Here is a 24,350-nt window from a genome sequence, read left to right on the forward strand (position 1 = left end):
AGACGCACTAGCACTTTCAAATATCTGCAGTGCCGTGAATATCCTCTTGCGAGTACCTCTGAGTACTCTTCTTGCAAGTACTCCTCGAGTACCTCAGGACTTTCTACAAGTAGTGCTTTATAATATAGGCTTTAAGCAGAATTGTCGCCTTCTAATTGTTTTATAGCGCGTGATATTTCTTTTAAAAAGCACTCAGTAGCTCGAAGTTGCCATTGTTACGCTTGCACAACATTCAATGTTTGAAAAGCAGTTCAATATTGGCGCTTATAACGGCACGCGGTTGACGCAAAGCGTTGATTACCTCCACAGCCGATGTTCCTGTATGTTCCACACTTCGCTCCACACTACAGCACCCGCAGAAACTTTTTTCAGTCACCGCTTCGCTACCTACAAGGTTACGACTTTATTGGCCATGGAAACCGCACCCTTTTTGCAGGTAGTAACCTTTCAAGGGCAAATTTATTTTGGGGTCATTCATCATCAACGTCATCCATCCTAAGTGGCCAAATGCAAGAGAAAGAGCTTTGCCATGTCTATCCAATTAACCCTGCCCTGTTCCAGCTACGACCGCCTTGTGCCTGTAAACTGCATGACCTGTTCAATCCACATGACTTTTTGCCGCCTCCTGCCACACTTTCCTCCTCTTCAAATCCCCTCCATTGCTATCAACGATAATGGTTTATTTTGTCGTCGCATTACGTGCCCTGCTCTTTTGAGACGTCGCTCGCACTATATGCCGGTGATAAAACAATTGATCGCAGGTTCTTGGGATTCCGATGCATAGCAGCCTGTGATTAACAGGGCTTCCTTCGCACTAATACGAGCAGCCTTGAAAAAGACACTCACTCCAGCAGCAGGAATTGTGTTCTTGCCCTTTCCATCGCATTTTCCCCTCTTTTTCTTGTTGCAGCGCGCCGGCGTCGAACAGTCTACGCTGCCTCTACATTACTAAAAGTCTGGAAGAGTGTACATTGTAGAAAGCTTCCTAATGGGAAAACTTTCAGGCTGATATAATTAAAACAAGCACGACCGGAAACAAGCAATCATAAGATCTCCGTTGCATGATGGCAACAGCTTTACCGCGAAGGTCCTGAAATGTCCCGAAACTTTCCCAGAGCGAATAACAAGCACAATGCCTGCCAGCTGAGGCCGTCCTTTCCGTCCATGGCCGCATTCCTTAAAAAACAACGTTTATAGTCCAACGAAGCGTAGTATGGTGCTGCGAATTTTATTGAGTTAATAGTTTAGTTAACAGAACAAAACCGGTACAGAAACTACGACAGTGAAGTGAATGTTTTTCCAGTGCATTCATTTTCTCTTGCATGCCTAGATTAATCACAATTACAGCGTTTGGACGGGGTATGTTAGTCCTCATCATGGAAGTACAGCTTTTCTAAAAAATAAGCAGGCAAAAGAGTTTACTTGTTAGCCCTGTAGGCAAGCCGTTATGGAACCCCTTGAGGTTTAAATGCGGCAAGGTAGGGAGATCCTTGTCCTTACCTGTGAAGACCTTCTGGTCTGTAGGAGCATAAGGACCCAACTGTAGGGCTGACTTGGAAACAGCGGTGTGTGCTGATTTTTATAAAAGGCGATAACATCCTACAGATGTAGATGCGACTCTCAAAATAACAGGCAAGTTTTTCAGTGTAATGTAAGCAGACTGATCCCCTTCAAATATACCAATAATGGTTTACTTAAACGGTGTCACCTCTAGAAAGCGATCCCACGTTCACGCGTGAAGTGTCAAAATAACCTCAATGTTTGGTACCCGATTCAGTGACAAGGCCGCACTCAATTGGTAACTTTTTCATATTTTTTATAGGAATGGTGTTCGCGCTTGACGACTCTGTGGGCACCATTTTCGCCGCTTTACAAGAAAGAGGGATCCTGGATGACACATTTTTCGTTTTCTGCTCTGATAATGGTGCCGGCGCTACATCTTTTGGCGCAAACGCTGCATCGAACTGGCCCTTGAGGGGCGAAAAGTTCACACTCTGGGAAGGCGGCGTGCGTGTTCCCGGATTCCTATGGAGCCGAAAGAAACTCTGGACCGGTGCGGGATCCGAATACGACCGCTTCTTCCACGCTACTGACTGGCTGCCTACGCTTTACGAGGTCGCTGGTAAGTTCATCATATGCACTCGTTTTATCTCCTTCTGCTTTGATTCTTTTGTGTTAGATCAGCGGTTTTAACTTTTTAGCTGAAGATTGATGACATTATGAAGGCCGCTTTAGCTCTAATAGATAGCCGGTATTTTGAGTCAAACGCAACGAAGACATTATGTGGGGTGTGTTGCTGGGCAAGTTGGTTTGACATTCTGAACATGATAGCGCTGGCGGACGAGGGACGAAGGAAGGACGAGACACACAGGGCACTGAGCTAACAACTTTAATATCACAGGAGGGCAATCCACGCGTTTTATACAGTACCCTAGAAGCCAGTGACTGTACGGCACTTGCGCGAATCAAGGCAGAAAGCAATAAAACCAGAAGAAACGGGGGAAGCTTGCAGGCGCTTATTGAACCCACACTACACAGAAGAGCGATTGACCCATTCTGGCCGGCCAGGTATCAGGCACGCCCATGAGGTCACAAAAACCCATGAGCGGTAGTGAAGGGGAGAGGGGGAAATAGATATTAACAACACTTAGTTAAAAATATATCTCCATGCGCCGGCAGTCCAGTGAAGCTTGGTGATGACAGAGATAACAAGATAAAAACAATGAAATGCTAAAGACAATGACACGAACGACATAAAATCTCGAGAGATGATGTGAAGACGTGTACATAAAGAGAATGAAGTGAAAGGGTGATTGCAATGGGGAAAGAACTGACAACCTAAGAGCAAGCGATCAAAGCCAACCGAACAAACACGGCGTAAACCGATGCGACGCAAGCCAGCAATGAACATGGCCAAAAATTGAAGATGAGGGCTAACCGTCAAACCGACCTAAAAGAACAATGATGGCTAAAGCTAAGAGAGGTTGAAAACTAGAATAAAAGAATAGAAGTAGCGAGCCCAGAATATTTAAAGAGAAGTGGTGAATGGGCTGGGATATGAAAAGTAGCCGCGTAAAGAACCAAGGTGCCAAAAAATTAGTGACTCGGAAAGAAGCGCAAACTGAGTTTCCAACAATGCTACAGAAGGCGTGCAGAAGCATACGTCTTGTTGCTTGTTGATGAAACCTGCCTGAATTATCTCCCGAATGAGTTGCCAAACTGGTCAATGCTTGAACACAACTCTAATTCTAGCAACTTAACCGTCCGCGTTCGTGGCTGAAGTCCTTGTCGCCGGCGCCCTCCGATGTATAAGTAAACAACAATTGCTGCAAAGAGCAGCCACAAACTCGCTCAGGACATAACTGAGGCAGGTTTCATCAACAAGCAACAAGACGTATGCGTCAGTACGCCCTCTCTAGCCTCGTTGGAAAAGGAGTTTGCATTTCTTGCCCAGTCACTGCGATTTTTTGGCGCCTTGGTTCCTTACGCGACTCCTTTTCACATCCCAGCCTGTTCACCACTTCTCTTAAAATATTCTGAGGACGCTACTTCTATTTTTTTATTCAAGGTTTCATCGCTTCTTACCTTTAGCTATCAGTGCTGTTGAGGAATTAGAGTGCATTAAATGGGATCTGAAAGGGCTCGAATAAGTTTGGAGGGCAAAGAAAGGAAATTTAGAGTTAAAAGTGGGCGCGCATAATATAGTGTCTTATCGGACAGACGCGGATATCGCATGTGTTGTCGTCTGCGTTGTGTCCTTGTCTCGAGCGCTACAGGTTTTCAAGGCGAAAGCTAGTGTGGCATTCTAGTTCAAAGAGGATAAAGCTCTCAACCTAACAAATTCTACAGCGTCAACGAGAGGGTGGCAATTATCGTAACTAAGCTTTTCGAAGAGGTGCAAAAAGTCGAACAGTTGCAAGGAAACACGGAATCGAGAATGAGTAAAATGAAAATGCAGTACACTGTAGTGAGGGGCAACTTCAATCCCTAGGTAGGCTAGATGCAGGCAGGAGGACAGGCAAGTAGGTAGTTAGGGTATGAGATGTAGGAATAAAAGTTGGCAGCTGTTAGTAGAACTCACAGACCCCCATAATTAGCGGGCCATGAATATCTTCTTGTGGAAGCGGAAAACCCGTACGTGAACGGGGAAGAGCCCGCACGCCGAGACTAAATATGAAAAAGACCATGCTATCAGCGCATTCTGACAGCGTGCAGGATATGGAGGTGCTCGGCAAGGTGAGATGCAGTGACCGCAAAATGGAAGGGTCTGAAATTAGGCTAATCATGAAGACAGAGTGTAAGACACCAGTCATAAGAAAATGGCCATCAATGACTTAGCGGTAAAATGGAAAGTAGAGTAATTCAGGATATCGCTTCACAAAAGATATTCCATTTTAACGCGATACCATTAAGGAGCCCATGTCGCAGAAATTCCCGCGCTGTCGTCGGCGCTCTTAGCCGCGAGCAAAAAACCCGCGAAAAACTGCACTGAGGAGCAACCTAGACGGCAGGCGGATCACTTAGGTCAGTCAGTAGCACTACCGCTGGCAGGCCATACCATCTCAGGGCAGTGGCGCATTGTTTAACCGCTGCACCACTACATCAGGAGTGACGCGAGAACATCTAGAGACCTATGGATGTATATTAGAAAATGACTCATTCCGCCAATATTATTTATTTCATTTTTATTTACACCATAAAGGCTCAGGAAAAAGGCGAAGTATTTTCGCTTCAATACAGCCCTAGCTCCCTACGACATGACATTAATGCTGTGTGTCTAATTGATACTCTCAGACTTAAAAAAAAACAACGCAAAGAAAAATAAATACACATTCTATAGTATCTCCTTTCCATCATTCATATTGAAATAGGTATTGCAGGAACCTAGCTTTAATGGAACCCAGGCTATAATTTTCTATCTGTATGTTGCGGGTAAATATGGCGTTTAAAAATCGCGGCATAGTATAATATAATATCTGGTATATGAGTGGAGAAGTACAAATTGAAATTATTGATGTGGAAATAGGCAAGAAGAAAGATTGACCTTTTAATATGCTAATAGAAAAAAAAATATTGGGTGATTAACCTATTGACGCTATGGCGCCTTTCGCTTAGGCCGGCTTTAAGTGTCTCTAATTTTAAATCGTGGATGACGTAAGCGGGGTTAAGAAAATTAATGGTAACGTCTCAAACATCATCACCGAAAGTGCAATTAAAATAGAGACTAGAGTCGCTGTGCAAGATATGGGTCAGCTCTCATTATGCTAAACATCGCATTAAGAACCGCCAAAGCCTCTAAGAAAGAATCGATTTGTCAGAACTGCAAAAATTAATCAATAAGCGCAACATAGCTGGCATAAGGACGCATAATACTCAGAGAATAAGCGAAAAGAATGTGCTCTAAACAACATAGGTAGCATAAAAGCGGTCAAGAGGAAACTAGATATTCGAAAAAATCACATGTATCCTCTAAGAGACAACAGGGAACTGTCATTAACGATATGTATAAGATAAAGCAGTTGAACATTTCTGATCAGCTTTATATGGCAGCGAAAATAATGAAGACGATAATGACGTATAGCCGCCGCGGTGGCTCAGTGATTATGGCGCTTGGCTGCTAGCCCGAAAGATGCGGCTGCGATCCCAGCCGCGGTGGTCGAATTTCGATGGAGGCAAATATCTAGAGGCCCGTGTGCTGTGCGATGTCAGTGCACGCTGAAGAATCCCAGGTGGTTGACATTTCCGGAGCCCTTCACTGCGGCGTCCCCCATAGCCGGAGCTGCTTTGGGACGTTCAACCCACATAAACCATAATGGCGTATGAAGTTGTGTGGACGTGCTGGACATCCTTACGGTAAAGATAAACAAAGTTAGCTTTATAACCTAGCGCAAAGCGGGGAGGCACCTAGTGAGATTGAGGGAAGTGCAGATCTGTTTAAAGGAGATTTTGCTCGAAAAAGTGGCCTTCGTATGTACGGAACGCTTCACGACCTCGAGCGTACCGTAAGCTTAAGAAAAGGCTAATATCAGACACCTTTAGCATACTGTGTACCGTGTTACCGTTTCCTTTACCGGAGTACCGGCAGCCCGCGCGCAGCCAATGGGCTTGCGCAAATCGCCTTGACGGCGCGGCCACGTACCCGGCAGCTACGGGCGCGCGTGCAGCATCGGGACCAATCAACGCAGGCTCAGCGGCGATGGGCGGGCACCCGGTAATCCGGTAACGGTAACACGGTACACGGTTTGATAAAGGTGTCTATCATGTAAAACGCTCATTCAGGACAACTCCATGCAAGTATTGTCAGTAAAAATAAATTATTGAAGCGAAAAGCTTCACTAGGCTAGTCAACACCACGCTTCGCGTGAGCCGGAGGCCAGATTTGCCACTTCTGCGCATGTGCGAAACAGAGCGACGTCACGCACGGCGCAGGTGGCCACCGTCGTCGCCGCTGACTCCGTCGCGTGACCTTTCGCGGCCGCCGCGCGCTGCTGCGCATGTGCGCCACCGCTTCTCCTCGCCACCGTTTGACCTATCGCCGCAGCCGTGCGCAGTGCGCATTTGAAAGGAGCGGTATATAAGGCACGCTTGCCCGTAGAACAGGCGCAGACACTCGCCATGGAAGGAGAAGAGTGAGTGAGTGAGTGAAAACTTTATTAGCTCTAGATTCGGTTGTGTTCGGCGGTTTTGAGATGGCTTCGTCCATCTTGCTCAAAGGTCGGTTGCCCTTAGTCCAGGGCTCCGCTGGATGCTGCTGCCAGTTTTGCTCGCCGAATCAGACCTTCTTGGTCGACCCGGCGATCGCTGGTGTCACCCACACTTCGCGCACTTTTACGTGGGAAGCTCCCAGACACCCTTAGAGCGTGTGGGGGTAGCGGTCTCGGACTCAAAGGAGATGCCCTCGACTCAGCGTGGCAAGCTCAGCGGAGACCAGCTACCAAGTGACAAGAGGTTTTTGGGCCTTCGGTGCCCAGCTTTCACCGGTCGCAAGCCAGAGAATGGGTCGGAGCCAAAGGTTCACAAAACAAAACAAAGTTTATGCAGCAAAGATACGATACAGAGGATTACACAATTACTAGTACAAGCACATACAAAGTGATTAACAAACGATGCAACTCGTCCAAAGTTAAATTAGAGAGAGAATGCAATACAGAGTCAATATTGCACCTAAAGTGCACTAACACAAGAGAGAGAGGTAAACAAAGAAAACACAATTTGTTCACCGGGCACTGCGGCAGTCCGACGACCAGAGTTCCACGACGATGCCGTCCCGAAGACTGGCGATCGTTGCCTCGTTGGTCCGATGCTGGCCGAGTGGTGTTTTCCCGGGAGTCGAACGGGCGCGCTTCTCCGAAGCTTAAACGGCAGTCCGGACTGACTTGACAGTGAGTGAGTGAGTGAGTGGATTGAAGAGGGAAAGGGGGAGGGCACGATCCTATATACTGGTGGCAGACCACCACGCCCATTGCCAGCGTGCCGATAGTGGTAGGGGGGAGGGGGAGAAAAGAGAGGATAGAAGAGGAGCGCGCCGCCGCATAGTGTGTCGTATGACACTCGCTGTGCTCCTTAGGCCTGGAAACGACCGTGGAGACCTGTCTCCTCCAAGAAGGTCAGGAGGAGCTGGAAGGCTTTGATGGGGTGGTATCCTCCAGGGAAAAGGAGATCTTCCTGCGAGGAGGAGGGTAGACCCAGAAGGCGGAAGCCTGCAGCCAATTTGTTTCTGTGAGCTGAGAAGGCCGAGCACTCGCAAAGAAGATGCTCCAGGGACTCCATAGGGCTGTTGCAGTAGCTGCAGGCTGGAGAAGGGGTGAGGCCGAGGCGCTGAAGTCTAGAGCCCGTGCTGGCGCATCCCACACGAAGTTTCAGGAGGAGCCTCCTCTCTTGGACGGTGAGACCCGAAGAAGGGAGTGCCCGTGGCGGGTGACCCTCAGCGACCCTGGGGTCGGGGTGGTCAAGGAGCAGGTGGCGGTCGGTGATTGACCTGGCCAGGTCCAGGGGACACAACGATGTTGAGAGTGGAGTGGAGGGGTTGTGTGCTTCCTTTGCCAGGGCATCAGCTGCCTCGTTGCCAGGTATTCCAGCATGGCCTGGGACCCAGCAGAGGTGTATGGTGGTCCCTCTATTGACGATGGCATCCAGCCTGGCCGCTAGTCTCTTGACGATGGGGTGCCTTTGGAGGGTCTCTGGAGAAGTTGAAGGGCAGTTTTGGAGTCAGTCCAGACTGCCGCAACACGGACTTCCGCTGTGTGCATAAGGATATCGGCTGCCAGGTGTATGGCTGCCAGTTCCGCTGTGGTCGAAGAAGCGACGAAAGGTAGCCTGGACTTTCTGCTGGAGCCGAGGGAGGGGGCAGTGCAGGCTGCTGCGGCAGACGGGCAGGGCCCAGGCACGACAGAGCCGTCAGTATAGAGATGGACTGCTCCGGCAGGCTGCTCGTGCTCGAGTGCGGCCACTTCTTGACGGAGGCCAGATGGTGGAGTGTTGCTTTTGGTACGGGATCTGGGGAGGGAGAGCTGTACCGTGTAAAGGTGGCCTTGGTCAGGGCGGGGTGGGAGGGGTACTGCCTCAGGTTGTCCCCCTACGAGTTGATCGAAGGCTTCGGTTATCTGGCCCATGCGGGAGTGCGGCCTAGTGCGGAGGCGGTCGAGGAGGGGACGGCCATCTGTGGCGTTGTGGAGGCGCTCGACATGACGAAGGGCTGTGCGTCTGGAGAGGAGCTCCATGGTCCAAAAGCCCGCCTCAGCCAGGGTGGCAGCCACGGGGGAAGTACGGGGGAGTCCGAGGCAGAGGCGGATGCTGGCCCGCTGCTTCCTCTCAATAGCCAGGTACTGGGCCTCTGTGAGATGGACGAGTGGGAGGGAGTAGAGGTACTGGGACACGGCCATGCTTGAGAACAGGTGGAGAGCCAGCTTGGTGGTGATGCCCCTGCCTCTTGCCAGGAGTGAACGGATGGCTCCATGAACCCTCGAGGCCTGCCTGAGGTAGTGCTGAACTGCAGGGCGCCAGGTGAGACGGCTGTCGATCCTGAGGCCAAGGTACTTTGCCTCCGTCCTCCATGGAAGTGAGTGGCCCTCTATGGATAGGAAGGTAGTGCCAGAGCGGGCGCCCACTCTCTTGTTGAAGAGCATGGCCTCTGTCTTTGTTGGAGAAAGGCTCAGTCCTGCTGTTCCAAGGAAGGTAGCAAGAATGTCGATTGCCCGCTGGACGTTGCGTATGGTCTGGACCCTTTGTCGTCGAGGACCTTGGCACCAGATAGCGATGTCGTCCGCGTATATGGCTATGCGGACTGGCAGCTGGAGGTCCTGTGGAAGGAGCCTGGGTAGAAGGGCCATGACTGAATTGAAGAGTAGGGGGCTGAGTACGCTCCCCTGGGGAACTCCTCGATAGATGTGCCTTGGCGTACTGGTGGTGGTGCCCAGGCGGACGAGGGCCTGACGATCGGACAGGAAGCCCTTGATATACTGCAGGAGGTGGCCAGTGACGCCCATGGAGGTGAGAGCATCAAGAATGGCCCCGTGGAGGATGTGGTCGAATGCGCCTTTGATGTCTAGGAGAGCCAAGCAGACAATTTGTTTATTGTGCCTTGCTTCCTCCAGTGTGGAGACAAGGTCTCCGATGGCGTCAGCGGTGCAGCGATGACGCCGGAAACCTGACTGCTGCTCCGGGAAGGAGCTGGTTAGGTGGCCAATCCACTCTAGACGGTCGAGGGCCATGGCTTCCAAGACTTTGCCCGGGACGGAAGTTAGGGCCACTGGTCGGTAAGACGACAGTGCTGTTGGAGGCTTGTCTGGCTTGAGTACCTGACTTGACAGCGGTCAACGTCCTTCTTTTATAGGCTCGCTCTCCCGTCTGTTTGTTCTACGCGCCAGAGTAGGCGCTCACATACACGTAGCATATCCCGTGCAGTCTCCCTTTGTCACAAAATTCGGCGCATTTTAGGAACAAACAAAGAAAAACCGCCGCGCGCACGGCGTCTCGCCGGCGCGAGCCCGACGGGGGAGAGGGAAAGCCCCCGCCGAGCGCGTGCCTCTCTCTCCACCGCCGCGGCGTGCGCCGAGGAAATGAGTCATCCCCGCCGATTATTCTCGAACATGCGAGTCGGTTCTACAGCTGACGGGGGGAAAGGGCGTAGCCTTGCGTGCACTAAGACACGTCCCCCTCGCCCGTCGGCGTCGGCGCCACTCAAGAACACGCTCGAAACTTCGAGATGCGACCCCCGACCTCTGACCAATGGGGACGCGCGGCCGGTGAGAAGAGGAAAGGAAGACAGCACTGCCAATGCTGCGTGTATGTGCGCGCCTACTCGGGCGCGAACAAACAGACGGGAGAGCGAGCCTATAAAGAATTACGTTGACCGCTATCAGTCAGTCCGGACCGCCGTTTAAGCTTCATCGAAGCGCGCCCGTTCGACTCCCGGGGAAAACACCACTCGGCCAGCCACGGACCAACGAGGCAACATTCGCCAGTCTGCGGGACGGCATCGTCATGGAACTCTGGTCGTCGGACTGCCGCAGTGCCCGGTGAACAAATTGTGTTTTGTTTGTTTACCACTCTCTCTTGTGTTAGTGCACTTTAGGTGCAATATTGCCTCTGTATTGTATTCTCTCTCTAATTTAACTTTGCACGAGTTGCATCGTTTGTTAATCACTTTGTATGTGCTTGTACTAGTGATTGTGTAATCCTCTGTATCGCCTCTTTGCTATATAAACCTTGTTTTGTTTTGTAAACCTCTGGCTCCGACCCATTCTCTGGCTTGCGATCAGCGAAAGCTGGGCACCGAACGCCCAAAAACCTCTTGTCACTTGGTGGCTGGTCTCCGGTGAGTTTGCCACGCTGAGTCGAGGGCATCTCCTTCGAGTCCGAGACCGCTACCCCCACACGCTCTAAGGGTGTCTGGGAGCTACCCACTTAAAAGTGCGCGAAGACTGGGTGACAATATATTCTAGAATATATTGTCACCCAGTCTTCGCGCACTTTTAAGTGGGTAGCTCCCAGACACCCTTAGAACGTGTGGGGGTAGCTGTCTCGGACTCGAATATATTGTCACCCAGTCTTCGCGCACTTTTGTCACCCAGTCTTCGCGCTAAGCCACAGGCAATTTTGTTCGCTCTCTCATCCTATGTGGCGGTCTTAAATTATTATTACTATTATTTATAAAATACTGCGGCTGCCTTTTGGCGGCCAAGGCAGAATCAGATACGACAACATCAATAAGAAGCACACTAGTGACGTTCACATACAGGTATGAAATGAACATAGCTCGTAGGACACAAAACCGAAAAAAGAATTGAAACGCGAAATTAAGCCAAGCTACACATGCTCGTTCGCTTCTGAGAGGAGCAGAAATGATTCACAATTATTAATAAAAGCACATATGCATAGAAAGGCAGGCACTAGAAAGAATATTAAAAAGAAACGATGTAAAGAACACACCCAGGAGTTCTGGACAAACGCATTTTCAACCGGAAGTAGTTCGTGTACGCAATTTTTTGATACATCGTCCGATTTCACTCTGAAAATAAATATATCCTCACATATTCCCTAGGCACGCTTGCAATTTATGCTATTAACGTGCTTCCTATCGTAAAAAAACGTATCATTGTTTTTGTATGCAAGTCTTGACTACTGGATGCAAGAGAAAAACAAACTTGAAGACAAATATTTTGCCACACACCGGAAGAAGGAGCCATTACCTTCAGACTTTCTAAAACAGTCCTTTACAGTTTTGGAATATGAAATGCCCATGTCCAGAAATTTTGTATTTGATCCAAGCAGAACCGGACAACGGACAGAATAAAAGCATATAAGAGGTTCACCTTCTTTTGTCCCTCTTCTGATTTTCTACTGTCTTCCTCAATCATGGAGTGAAAGGCATTTATTGCAGAGAAAACTTGGTTTAAATAATTTTATTCGACCAGTAGACGGCATTCAAACTCCTTATTCAAGCTCATGAAGTTCCTAGACACATGTGTACGCTTCGCCATATTTTTTAAGGGCATTTCGCTATGGCAGCGTGTGGAATCCGCGCCAAGAAATCGCTGTCAACACTCGCATGCTCTTTGTCAAATTGGCCGCTGACGGGGACAGCTATTTTTCGTAGTTTTGTCTTCTCTAATAGAAGCTCTGGTTGCTGTGAGTGAGAGGACTTTGTGAATAGAACGAGGTGCCTTATCGATACAGGACAACTTAAATTATCCTCGTTCTGCTTTTAACAGATAAGAAAGGGGACTCAAAGTATCTCAAAAATTACACAATTATCAGCCCACTGTCCGTAGAGAAATACTGAAATTATAACCAACACGTATGTGTATGACGAAATGAACGGCGGTGCAGCAAAGACGCTAAGAAGAGAGGGGACAGCACATGCGCACTCTACCAACTGTTTATTGCATGGAAAGGTGGCATATTTAAACATACAGTTCAGGCATGACACTCATCGCATTATCGCTCCGAACCCAGTACGTAGAAAAAAGCAGCAACATGAGGATAACAGACAAGAAACCTTTAGCCTCTGCAGAAAAAACTAACTGATTTTTGATAACAGAGCTTAGAGGAGGCCATCTCGTAGCAAAAGCAGTGTCAAAGAATCCTAGCAAAAGCAGAGTCAAACATGAGAAGCAAAAGCATACAAAAAGAAATTATAATCGTAGCAAAGGCAGAGTCAAAAGCATAAAGCAAAAGCAGTCAGAACCAGAAAAAGAACAAAACGGAAAAGACAAAAAACACTATCAAAATTAACAACATGCCTAAACAAACAACAGACGGCCGCTAGAAATGCAGGGCTGAAAAAATGCACAGTACATGACGTCACAAAAAACTGTCAAGAAAGGGCACCTAATTTCTACGGAGGGATACAGAAGAGTCACTAACACAAATGCTTCCCTTCTTATTGATCATAAAAGCCTCAAGGATTTCACGTGCCACCTGATCGCGACTCCTGCCCAGAATCCATGCAATAAACAGTTAGCAGTGTGCACATGTAGTGCCCCCTTTCTTGTTAGTGTCCTTGTTGCGTCGCCGTTCATTTCATCATGCGCCAATTCGCCTCTCAGGCCATTCTTAAGTGTATGACGTTTACAGGCAGCGAGAAAGAAATTTTTATGAAACTGTTTTCCGCACACAACGGACAGCCCGAGGCAATACACACGCGCGCACGCACACACGCACACACACACACACACACACACACACACACACACACACACACACACACGCACACACACACACAAACACACACACACACGCACACATACACACACACACACACACACGCACACACGGGCGCGCGCGCGCGCACGCACGCACGAACACACACAGACGCACGCACACACGCGCGCGCGCACGCACGCACACACACACACACACGCAAACTTCAATTGAATTTTTTTTTCTGACAGTGATGCATATATGCGCTTTCACAATCAGAAAAATCAGCTAGGCACAATACAAAAACAAAAACAGCTAGAAGTGCACAGCCACACCGGCCGAAAACAAAACGCGGAAACCTTAGCGGAAACTCCAGCAGTCATGCAGCCTACAGAACCACGGTGTTCAAGAACCATGCTAAACATACTGCAAACAATATCTATGACGGCTTTATAGCCAGCATAGATACAGGAAGCGATACAGTTTCAATATGAATGGTTTTAGAAAAAGAGACACGAATTCACTTGTGTCATTCACCGCGTATTTACACGAGATATTCAGAGAACTGAATTATGAACAATTTGGGATAAGAGCTGATGGAGAATACAGTAGTTTTCTGCTAGTTGCTAACGACATTGCCTTGATAACACCAAAGAGGACAAACTGCAATGCATGATTAAGGACCTACACAGCACATGTTATTATGCAAAAAACATACGCAATATTCAACAGCTTCATTAGGGCACAGATGCTTAGTTACGCGTTGATGGGTTGGAAATTGTGAGGGTATACATCAATATTATACTCGGGTAGTGACCGAACATCCGGATGGCGAGAGTGGATTAACGAGGAGAACCACTATGCGGTGGAGGTCATTTGACGGATACTCAAAAAAATTGGCAGTGGTTTAGCTCTGGTTAAACCTGGAGGATTGCGAAAGCAACGAGTAGAGAGAGACAGGCGATGGAGAGGACGCGGCGGCGGCCCCGGCACGCTAGCTATGCACCGTGATACGTTTTGCCGTACTAGTAGCGTGTCTCACCAGGCATCGGGTCCAGGAGCGCCGCCGCAGTGCCGAAGGAGGAAGGGACGTGGGCCGGAGACGGGGAGTAGGGCAAGTGAAGGTAAAACTGTATTTACATTTCTACATGATTATTTACAAAAATGACAAACAAGGTAAAAACTGAGAAGTCTCAGGGAAACGTTGAGCGGATCGCTCAGGGAGTCGCTCCGGGAATGGCTTCTCGATGAACGGCTCGAGCGCTTTAAATAGACCCTCCCGAGATCTTCCCGCCTTTTTCAACCAATCGTAGGGAGTTCGTCCGGGTGCTCCAAGGTCGTTCACCGCTTCGTCGTCTTCCTCGGCTGAGGCCCCTGAATAGTCGGAAGTGGCCCGTCAGGCCAGGTGGATTTCATATCTTGTCTCGAGGAAACAAGATGGGCGAACACCTGCCGCGTCGTCACCTCGCTTCATCCGCTGAGGCCCGTGGATACTTGGAAGTGTCCAGAAGCGCGTGTTGTCGGGCTAGTCGTTTCCGGCCAGGTGGATTCCCTATCTTTGTTCCAAGGAAATTCCCCAAAGGCGAACACCTGCCGCGGCGTCACCCCGCGGTTGACAAAAGAGCTAGGACCGGTTGAATGTGAGGCGCTTGGCAGACGCTCGTCTCTGCAGGTAGCAGCTGGCGTTGAGACATGTCACCTTGACAGATGCACACGATGTCGCAAGGTCAATACTTGGGTGCCTTGGGTGACGTTTAAGGGGAACTCCGGAAGACACGTCGTGGCAGTTAGGCAGAAGTGGTGGTACCAGGAATCCAGGAGTTGAATACCTCCCTCGTGTTCGTTTCCACCTGTCATGAGGTTGCATGGGAGCGCGTGTATGAAGACCACTTTCGCAGAACGACGCACTGCCTCTGGACATGGCCTAAGTGGACACAGGTGTGACGGGAACACACAAAGAGAGTTAAGGGGGGGGGGGGGGGGGGGGGTAGAAACACAACAGCACGTCCGCCGCTCGAAGAGGTCTCGTAGTGGTTGCAGCCGACGCTGCTGCGTGCAGAGACCTAGAGTTGTGTCCGTTCGGCTTTTGGCCACAGCTGGGCCCAAAGGTTCTTCTTGCTTAGTTGACAACTGTAACGGTCTCAACCAGCAAGGTACAAAGTCCAACAAGCAGAAAGCGCCAAACCGACTTTAAGAAGTGTCAAGCTCTTTTCGGTCAACAAAGACTCTTTCGAGTAAATGAGTTGTCGCGTGAAATTTACGTCCTCCTCCGAAAGTTTCCAAGTTTGATCAAACCAGAATACACAGAGCTTGTTTAGCCAAAAGGGAAAAATTACCTAAAATTTTGGGGGGGGGGGGGGGTGCCGTAGCACGATTTATGTCACAGAAAGCCACCTCCCGTGAGAGCATAAAGGGAAGGTGGAGCTCCTGAACACACATACAAAACAGAAAAAAAATGATTCCCGCTAAAGCAAAGCAAAAAAAAGAAAATACAAATTTGCCTAGCGAATTAACGTCCGGGAAGTCAGGAAAGGGCATTACACGGGAAAGCTTCGGCTGAGGCCATCAGCGTTGCCATTACCTCGCACCTTTCGGCAACGCATGTGAACTGAGTCCCGCAATGCCAAGCTCCAAAATTTCGCTCTCATTTCGCATAGGAGAGTGTAATGAACAAAAGACAAAGAACAAGCATTAAACTCAATATTAGATTATGCCTCGTATCCGCCCCTTGCGCGGCCGTGGTCCGACAGCTGCTTTAGCCGATGAGACATTACATAATGCTGGGAATTTCAGCCTGCACTTCTGTACAGGAGAGTTAAATGAACAAAAAGAAACCAGCAATAAACTGAATAGGATTATTCCTCGAAACCGTCCAGAAACAGCGTTACGATTAGAGGAATTTACTGGTTCCTATTCTTCAGCCGCCCCCTGCGCGGCCGCGGTCCGATTGCTGCTCTAGCAGGTGCAACAGGACACAAGGCTAGGAATTTCAGCTTTGGACCCTTAACTGTTCCTCGTCCAAGTCTCGCGGTTCTGAAGTTTGGCTGACGCTCAGAAAGCAGAATGCGAGAAGGGAACGAACGAGTGCGAATGCCGTGCCGGCGTATCGGTCTCTCTCAGATTGGGTTCGCGCGTTGCGTTCTCTTGGCTTGTGTTCCCACGGAGCGGGTGCGAACTCTTGAGCACCGAGGTGCCAAATTGGGGCGGCTACGCGGTTCGGATTTCAGTCGAGCAGTCAACAAGAGCCGCACTTTCCCCTTAATTAACTCTTCCCGTTTGGCCACCTCTATACGCTTCCGCTCCGTGGAAACCCTCGCTGTTGGTTTGCGGGGCGCGTCACTAGCCAGCGCGGAACCGTCACAGGTTAAGTCGTCGGCGTTCGCCTCATTGTCAGTTTGTGATCCAGCCTGCTCTGGCTCACTACCGTGAGAGTTTATAAAGGTTACAGGGCCACGTTTGCCCTCTTCACCCGCGTGCTCTGCTGGCGCTGCGAATTCTGGAGCCTTCGAACTGGTGAGGACCTGCGCAGCGTTTCTTTGGGCAGCATATCCAAGCAATTTGAGAAAATCGAGGGATACTGCATAGGCAGGTTTTGGGAGACGGCTGCCTTGGTCAGACGCAGCTCGAGCGGGCTCTCGATCGCGACGCGGGCAGTAAGTTGGTCGTGTTGGATACCTTTCCTATCCTTATACTGGTGGTACAGCAAGCCAGAACGGAGCTGGAAAGGTATGTTCTTCCGTCATACACCTATGTCACTTTCGTGACTCAAGTTGCGTAGAGATTGGTCTTTCTCTTGCTCAGCGGTGAACGTTTCTCTGTCCACACGAAGGAGTTCGAGAAAGCCATCTGAGTGGGGCAACACTAGATTCGTTTTCAGTTTCTCACCTAGCCCCAGCTCATCACTTGCGCCTGATTCGGAAGACTCACTATAGCTTGCACTACTATCGGTGCTCTTTACCCCTGTGCTAGAAGTGAGTAAGTCCTGGGCTGGCTCGTCATTAGGTAGCGCGGGGCCGTCACAGCTGAAGTCGGCGGCGTTCGTCTCATCGTCTGTTTGTAACAAAGCCTGCTCTAGCTCATCACCGTGAGAATTTACAGGCTTCGGGCTTACAGGTTGAGGTTTGCCCTCTTCAACCACGTGCTCTGCTGGCGCTGCGACCTCACGAGCCTTCGAAATGGTAAGGACCTGCGCAGCGTTATCTCCAAAACAAAGGCCTTTTTCTTTAGGCAGCATATCCAAGCGATTTGAGAAAATCGAGGGATGTTGCTTAGGCAGGTTTTGGGAGACGGCAGCCTCGGTCAGACGCACCTCGAGCGGGCTCTCGATCGCGACGCGGGCAATAGGCAAAGACACACTAGTTTCATTGGAGCATAACTCGTTTTCGGGTGTTCGGTCGCGAGTGGCTGTCGTTCCCTTATCGCTGAACTGATCTTTGTTTCCAGGCAACGATGAGGCGCATTCCTCGCTTACAGTAGAACTTTCATCTGTCGCTTTCAGCGCGCGACTGCTTTCTGGAGGACTACATCTCGGCGCTGCGCCTACACCTTTCTGGGTTTCAAGGGAAATCTGCGCGGCATCGCGCTTTTCAGCTAACGCCGCTCTCTATCTTGGAGCTCCACAGTCGCTGTCAGGTTTGCCCTCATCAACTACGTGCTCTGCTGGCGTTGCGAATTCACGAGCCTTCGAAATGGTAAGGACCTGCGCAGCATTATCTCCAAAACAAAGGCCTTTTTCTTCGGGCAGCATTTCCAAGAAATTTGAGAAAATCGAGGGATGCTGCTTAGGCAGGTTTTGGGAGACGGCTGCCTCGGTCAGACGCACCCCGAGCGGGCTCTCATTTGCGACGCGGGCAATGGGCAAAGACACGCAGTTTTCATTCACGATTTTAATTTCACTTCGCGCCGAAACCTCCTGATTTAATGTCGAATTCCTCTCAGCGCGCTTCGCCAGTAAAATTTGCAACTCCAAACGCATTAAAGCAAGTTGCCTTTCATCGGCTTCCTTGAGACGAAGGCGTTCTTTTTCTATCCTGTCAGCCTCCTCCTTAGCGGCTTCCTTGCGGTAAAGGCGTTCTTTTTCTATCCTGTCAGCCTCCTCCTTAGCGGCTTCCCTGCGGTAAAGGCGTTCTTTTTCAACCCTGACGGCCTCCTCCTTAGCCATCCTGATTCCCTCCTTAGCGTTCCTGATTCCTTCCTGAATGACCTCCCAGGTCTCCCAAATTTTGTCACCCTCCTCCTTAGCACCACATTCCTTAATAGCCTCAATCAGCTGCGGCTTTCTGTGACTTTTCCTGGCCTCAATACCCAGCTTTTCACACAGCAACATCAACTCTGGCTTCTTTAGCTTGCTCAAATCCATGGCAACTTCCGAACGAGGACTTTCATAAAATAAGCTGCTACGTGAAATGCTTAAGCGAGCACGTGCAGAAAAACAATGTACAGGTAGTGATAAATTTCCAGAGTTATCAAGCCTGGCAGATTCTTAAAGAAAGTCAAGCGCTCACCCCTGCTGAAGCCAGGACCAAGCGTGGAAGATCCCGCCGCTGCCAACCAGTTGATATATGCTTCGAGGTAGCAGAATCCCACCGCTGCCACCAGTTGATATGTTTTGCCGAGCTAGTAGCGTGTCCCACCAGGCATCGGGTACAAGAGCACCGCCGCAGTGCCGAAGGAGGAAGGGACGTGGGCCGGAGACGGGGAGTAGGGGAAGTGAAGGAAAAGCTGTAATTACATTTTTTACATGATTATTTACAAAAATGACAAACAAGGTAAAAACTGAGAAATCTCAGGGAAACGTTGAGCGGATCGCTCAGGGAGTCGCTCCGGGAATGGCTCTCGATGAACGGCTCGTGCGCTTTAAATAGACCCTCCCGAGATCTTCCCGCCTTTTTCAACCAATCGTAGGGACTCCGTCCGGGTGCTCCAAGGTCGTTCACCGCTTCGTCGTCTTCCTCGGCTGAGGCCCCTGAATAGTCGGAAGTGGCCCGTCAGGCCAGGTGGATTTCATATCTTGTCTCGAGGAAACAAGATGGGCGAACACCTGCCGCGTCGTCACCTCGCTTCATCCGCTGAGGCCCTTGGATACTTGGAAGTGTCCAGAAGCGCGTGTTGTTGGGCTAGTCGTTTCCGGCCAGGTGGATTCCATATCTTTGTTCCAAGGAAATTCCCCAAAGGCGAACACCTGCTGCGGCGTCACCCCGCGGTTGACAAAAGAGCTAGGACCGGTTGAATGGCAGGCGCTTGGCAGACGCTCGTCTCCGCAGGTAGCAGCTGGCGTTGAGACATGTCACCTTGACAGATGCACACAATGTCGCAAGGTCAGTACTTGGGTGCCTTGGGTGACGTTTAAGGGGAACTCCGGAAGACACGTCGTGGCAGTTAGGCAGAAGTGGTGGTACCAGGAATCCAGGATTGAATACCTCCCTCGTGTTCGTTTCCACCTGTCATGAGGTTGCATGGGAGCGCGTGTATGAATACCACTTTCGCAGAACGACGCACTGCCTCTGGACATGGCCTAAGTGGACACAGGTGTGACGGGAACACACAAAGAGAGTTAAGGGGGGGGGGGGGGTAGAAACACGACCACCGCTACTGCGCATTCGCAACTGGCGAAAACGGCGCCGTCAATAATTTTGACCCTGCCGATGCGCGTGAACAGCTACGTGCAGGTTTTTTTATCTGGTGACTGTTCAAATCTGTGACCAGCCACTTCCACGAACTATGATTCACGTAGGTGGGGACCTGTCACTGCTGGCTGGAATCGACGGCGTCAGCCACTTGCAGTCTCTGCAGAATCCCGGGAATGCCGCACCCCGAAGCGAGGTTCTCCTGAACATAGACCCAGTTGATAACAATGCGGCTATAATCCAGGACCGATATAAGCTTGTCGTTGGCCGCTTTCCGCGTGGTGTGTCGCACTGGATCAGCATACCGGGTGCACGAGAGCCTCCAGCACAAGAGACCGAACGCGCACGTCAAAGCTGCCAGAGTTCTCAGGCTTACAAGGTTTGTAACGACGCAAAAATACAGTTCACTTGCAGGAAAGGAGATGCATACCTTCTGAAAGCTCCACGTAGAGGCCCCATTTTTTTGGAATGTGCGGTGTTTAGCAGTGCTGGCTTGCGGGGACATTACAGGAAAGCGTACGTGAGGAACAATCGAGAAACAGCAGCGCTACGTGGCGCAGATTTAGAATTTAAGGGATGAAAGAGCCATGAATGAATTAAGCGCGCTGAATGAGCAAGCTCTTGGGGCAGTAGCAAGTGGTAATGCAATGGTAAAAGACATTTCAATGCGCATTGTATTGCTGCTCGGGGACCGCTGGTGGAAGCAGAAAACTTGTTTTGTGGGCACCAAATCGGGCAAGTTGAAGATTATGGCCAGTGCAATGAGATATGCGAGCTTGATTCTTCGAAAACAAAGGAAAAAATCAAACATTTTTGAAATATTTTTAGCGTGCATCGTTGGTGGAGCTTTGTGGTAATCTTGTACTATACGCAGTCTCTGCACAACGTGTACTGCAAGTAAAGGCTACTGCTCAGCGGTGGTAATTAAAACGCGTTATGTGATACTCTTTCTCCCATTTAATAAAAAAAGGTTCTCGTCAACCGTGGTGTGAGCCCCAAATGTGGCTTAGGAGATGACGTCTACTCGGAGCCTGTGAAATGCGGTGAGAATTCCACCAAGAAGCACTGTGACGTGCCGGGGCCCTGTCTTTATGACATCATCGCGGACCCGTGCGAGTACCACGACATAGCCAATGAAAATCCTGATGTAAGTCCTTTATTCTGGTCACTTATACTCTAAATATATTCGCAAAATCATACTTGCATCGCTTAATAAGATCCACATCCTCCAAATGTACAAATCATTGACTCAAGTTGGAGTGCTGTTTTTGGACGAAACTATCTACTTGCGTAAAAATGTACATGGCCACGAAACTCGTCATCGTGCAAATTGTGGTACGTTCCACGTCCACGCAATAATTACGAATTTCAAACAATAAATTTTGTATAACAGCGTTTTTCACCATATGCAAAATTTTCTTTGCTCTTTATTATATAACACTGTCTACGTGGTTTGATTTGCTTTGATGTTTTGCTTGCTTTTTGTATTCGCCTAAGTTGTGTTGAAAAAATGTTATTTCATTGATTATCCTCGTATCAGTTACAGATAAGCTGTATATGCATACTATTCAAGATTTCGTGCAAATTGTGTTTTGAAAAAGTGCTTTCTATGAAGCTAAAAAGCTCTTTTTTATCTAAATTACAGCTTTTTCCCCTGGTTTCCAGCGATGTGATGTACATGCTTCAAGTAAACTTCACTTGCTTTCAGTTAAATATCATAATATGAGATTGCTTGCTCCACTTAGAATGCGAAATATGTGTCAGAAAGGACTTTGTTTTCGAACTACACCAAAAAGAACACACAAAAAGAAGATAACACATCGAGCTACGCCAATAGCTCTTCAGTGAAGCAAAGCAAGGCATTAGGCTTCGTCAAGCGAAGTTAAATCGAAGTAATGATGGTTAATCTGTGCAAACACCCTGAAAGAGGTTCGTGTTGTGAACCTTGGTATGCGCAAATGGTCTTCATAGTGCGTTCTAAAGCATCGCCTTTGTTGCGAGCGTAATTAAAAAATAATGTTAAGCGATGCAAGATGCACATAGTTTTGGCCAATAAACGGCGTTTAAAATCGCTCTTCGCGCTCTCATTTTACACATTAGACGGAATAGCCTTTCTGTCCAGCTGAGCCGAAGCGATGCCAAGTTTTGTATGCGGAATGAAACTTGTAGGCAGTTAACGCAATAAGCTATGCCTTTGCCGAACTGTCGTTATTACGAAACGGAAAATATGTAGCCTGTGTTACTATACACACAGCAACCACGTGTTGAAGAAGGATTGGGGGTGACCCTGGAGTGGGCTGGCGGTATTCCTGCACGGTAATCTGGAACGGTGCGCGGTTCGCTTTCTTTCACTTATGTCGTCGTTTCAGAAGTGCTGTTAACGTAGAGCTGTCTAGACGGTTTTGTTTGAATGGCTGCATTATGAGAAAATATAGTGCACCCGGCAGCATGTGGACTCTAAGAGAACCTTTCTGTCATTCTGAGAAACTGCCAGCTGACACAGCGTCTGGTCGGGATACACACATCTGTCGGGCCCTTTTGAAGACATATCTGTTTTTGAATGAAGTTGCATACGTTTCATGCTCTTATTAAACTTAAATGCATTTGCTAGCGGTGAACGACCGTCTGCCTTTACAAGTGCTCTGTGAGACGAGAAAAATATTTTGGAATGGATTGTTGATACCGGGTGCTTTGCCTAAGTTCTACAATATTTTAAAATGGGCGTTTTGAGGCAGAAAAGCCCATTTTTCGGCGTAGCAATTTAAGCGGTGTAGCGTATCAGAACTCAGCTAAGACAGGCTAACTAGTAGGTTGGTTAAACCCTTTGTGCAGCAGCGGGACAAAGTTGTCCCATTTGCTTCAACTGGCGGCTAACAACGCTTCTACATAGCATATTTCTGCTGGCGGAATACTATCAAACAATCCATTCGGTGTGTTTCTTTTCTGTTTTGATAATATGCCTTTTTAAGTGTTCTATATGTTTTTACATACAAGATGCGCTCTCCGAATCTTGGTGACAAAAAAAATGAAAATTGTTGAGCTTTTGAGCGTTTTTCCTATCAGCAAACTGCCTTATAGTACTTCTTTAAGCAGTTTTCAATTTTAATACAACTTGCATAATACGTCCACTAGACTAAGGAAAGGATAAGTACCCATCTCAAATCATTTTACAAACTCATGGGTAGAGCTCTGTATTCATTTTTCTACAAAATAAGTAGTGAAAACGGCTTGAAAGTGATGTCGTTCGTTTCCAAAACTAATTATGAGTGCCGTTTTACCATATGTCGGATTGTTAGATATGCACACTGCTCGCGCTTTATAAAGGGTTAACTAATATTTTGTAGTTAAAATTTTTGCTGCATGATTTGGAAACCACCAGGCAAAGCCACCCCTCCTGCGTACGTGACTGGTCGAAGTAGCCAAAACTTCTGCATTTAAGTCGGAAAGGTGTTATGTGTAATATAAGCTGTTTAAGAAGAAGAAAAGAGAAGCTGTTTAAGAAGAAGAAAAATTGCTATCTTTTTACAATTTTTACTGCCTAATTATTGGTTCAACCAAGATAATGCGTGCCCATTTTATTGCAACTGCTATTAGGTGATTTCTGACGGCAAATTTTGCGGAAGAAATTCCGAAGGTAACGGCGTGAAGTTTCTGCAATTACTTGGAGCACATTTAATATACAATGACTGTGCTTATGCTAGCATTGCCTGGATAAAGTACTTAAAATGCTGCCCGTCATTCGTTCACCCGCCGCGGTAGCTCAGTGGTTACGGCGCTCGGCTGCTGACCCGAAAGACGCGGGTTCGATCCCGGCCGCGGCGGCTGAATTTCGATGAAGGCGAAATTCTTGAGGCCCGTGTACTGTGCGATGTCAGCGCACGTAAAAAAACCCAGGTGGTCGAAATTTCCGGAGCCCTTCACTACGGCGTCCCTCAAAGCCTGAGTTGATTCGGGAACTTAAACCCCAATAAACCAAACCAAACCGTCATTTGTTCATCACCCAATATGTAGAAAAAATACGCAAGCATTGTTGAACTGCGCACCACTACTCCGATGAGAAAATCGAAAATAAAGCAGTATGCCTCACTACCCATTTTCTTTCGTCGTTCAGAAAAATTCAAGCCACTATAAGAATGATGACAGCTGTAGTAACCACTATTTCTTCAGCATGGCGTTATAGTTCTGGCAGAAAGAATGTAAGCTAGAATAATGAACATCGTTCCGGGCGCAGAAAAAGACAATGTCTCTGCAGCTGGCCACAACAAGCTGGCTGACGCACCCAGCTCCCGCCGCCATCCAACTCCGGACTAGTGCGTCCTTGCGGAGTTAGTTGCTGTGGGTTGCATATACACATATTGCACATTGAGGCATAAAACATGAATAAGAAAAGGCAAGCATATATGCACCAAATGCAGCCTTTTATTTCGCCCCTATTTGCAGGTGGTAAAGCGCCTGCAAGATCGTCTTGAATCTTTGGAGAAGGGCGCCGCCAAGCCCACCAACCTCAAGCAAGACCCAGAGTCCTTCCCGTGACGTCATGGAGGCTTGTGGGTCTCTTGGAAGGACGATGTTCCACTATGA

General features: G+C 48.7%; 1 pseudogene; it reads left to right on the forward strand.

Annotated features, from left to right (window-relative positions):
* The window catches only part of LOC149343945 (arylsulfatase B-like), a 53,841-nt pseudogene extending 29,491 nt beyond the window's left edge, over nt 1-24,350 (forward strand).

This window comes from Amblyomma mixtum, chromosome 5 (assembly GCF_055824585.1).
Source record: "Amblyomma mixtum isolate Tamu chromosome 5, ASM5582458v1, whole genome shotgun sequence".
NCBI classification, from domain to species: domain Eukaryota; kingdom Metazoa; phylum Arthropoda; class Arachnida; order Ixodida; family Ixodidae; genus Amblyomma; species Amblyomma mixtum.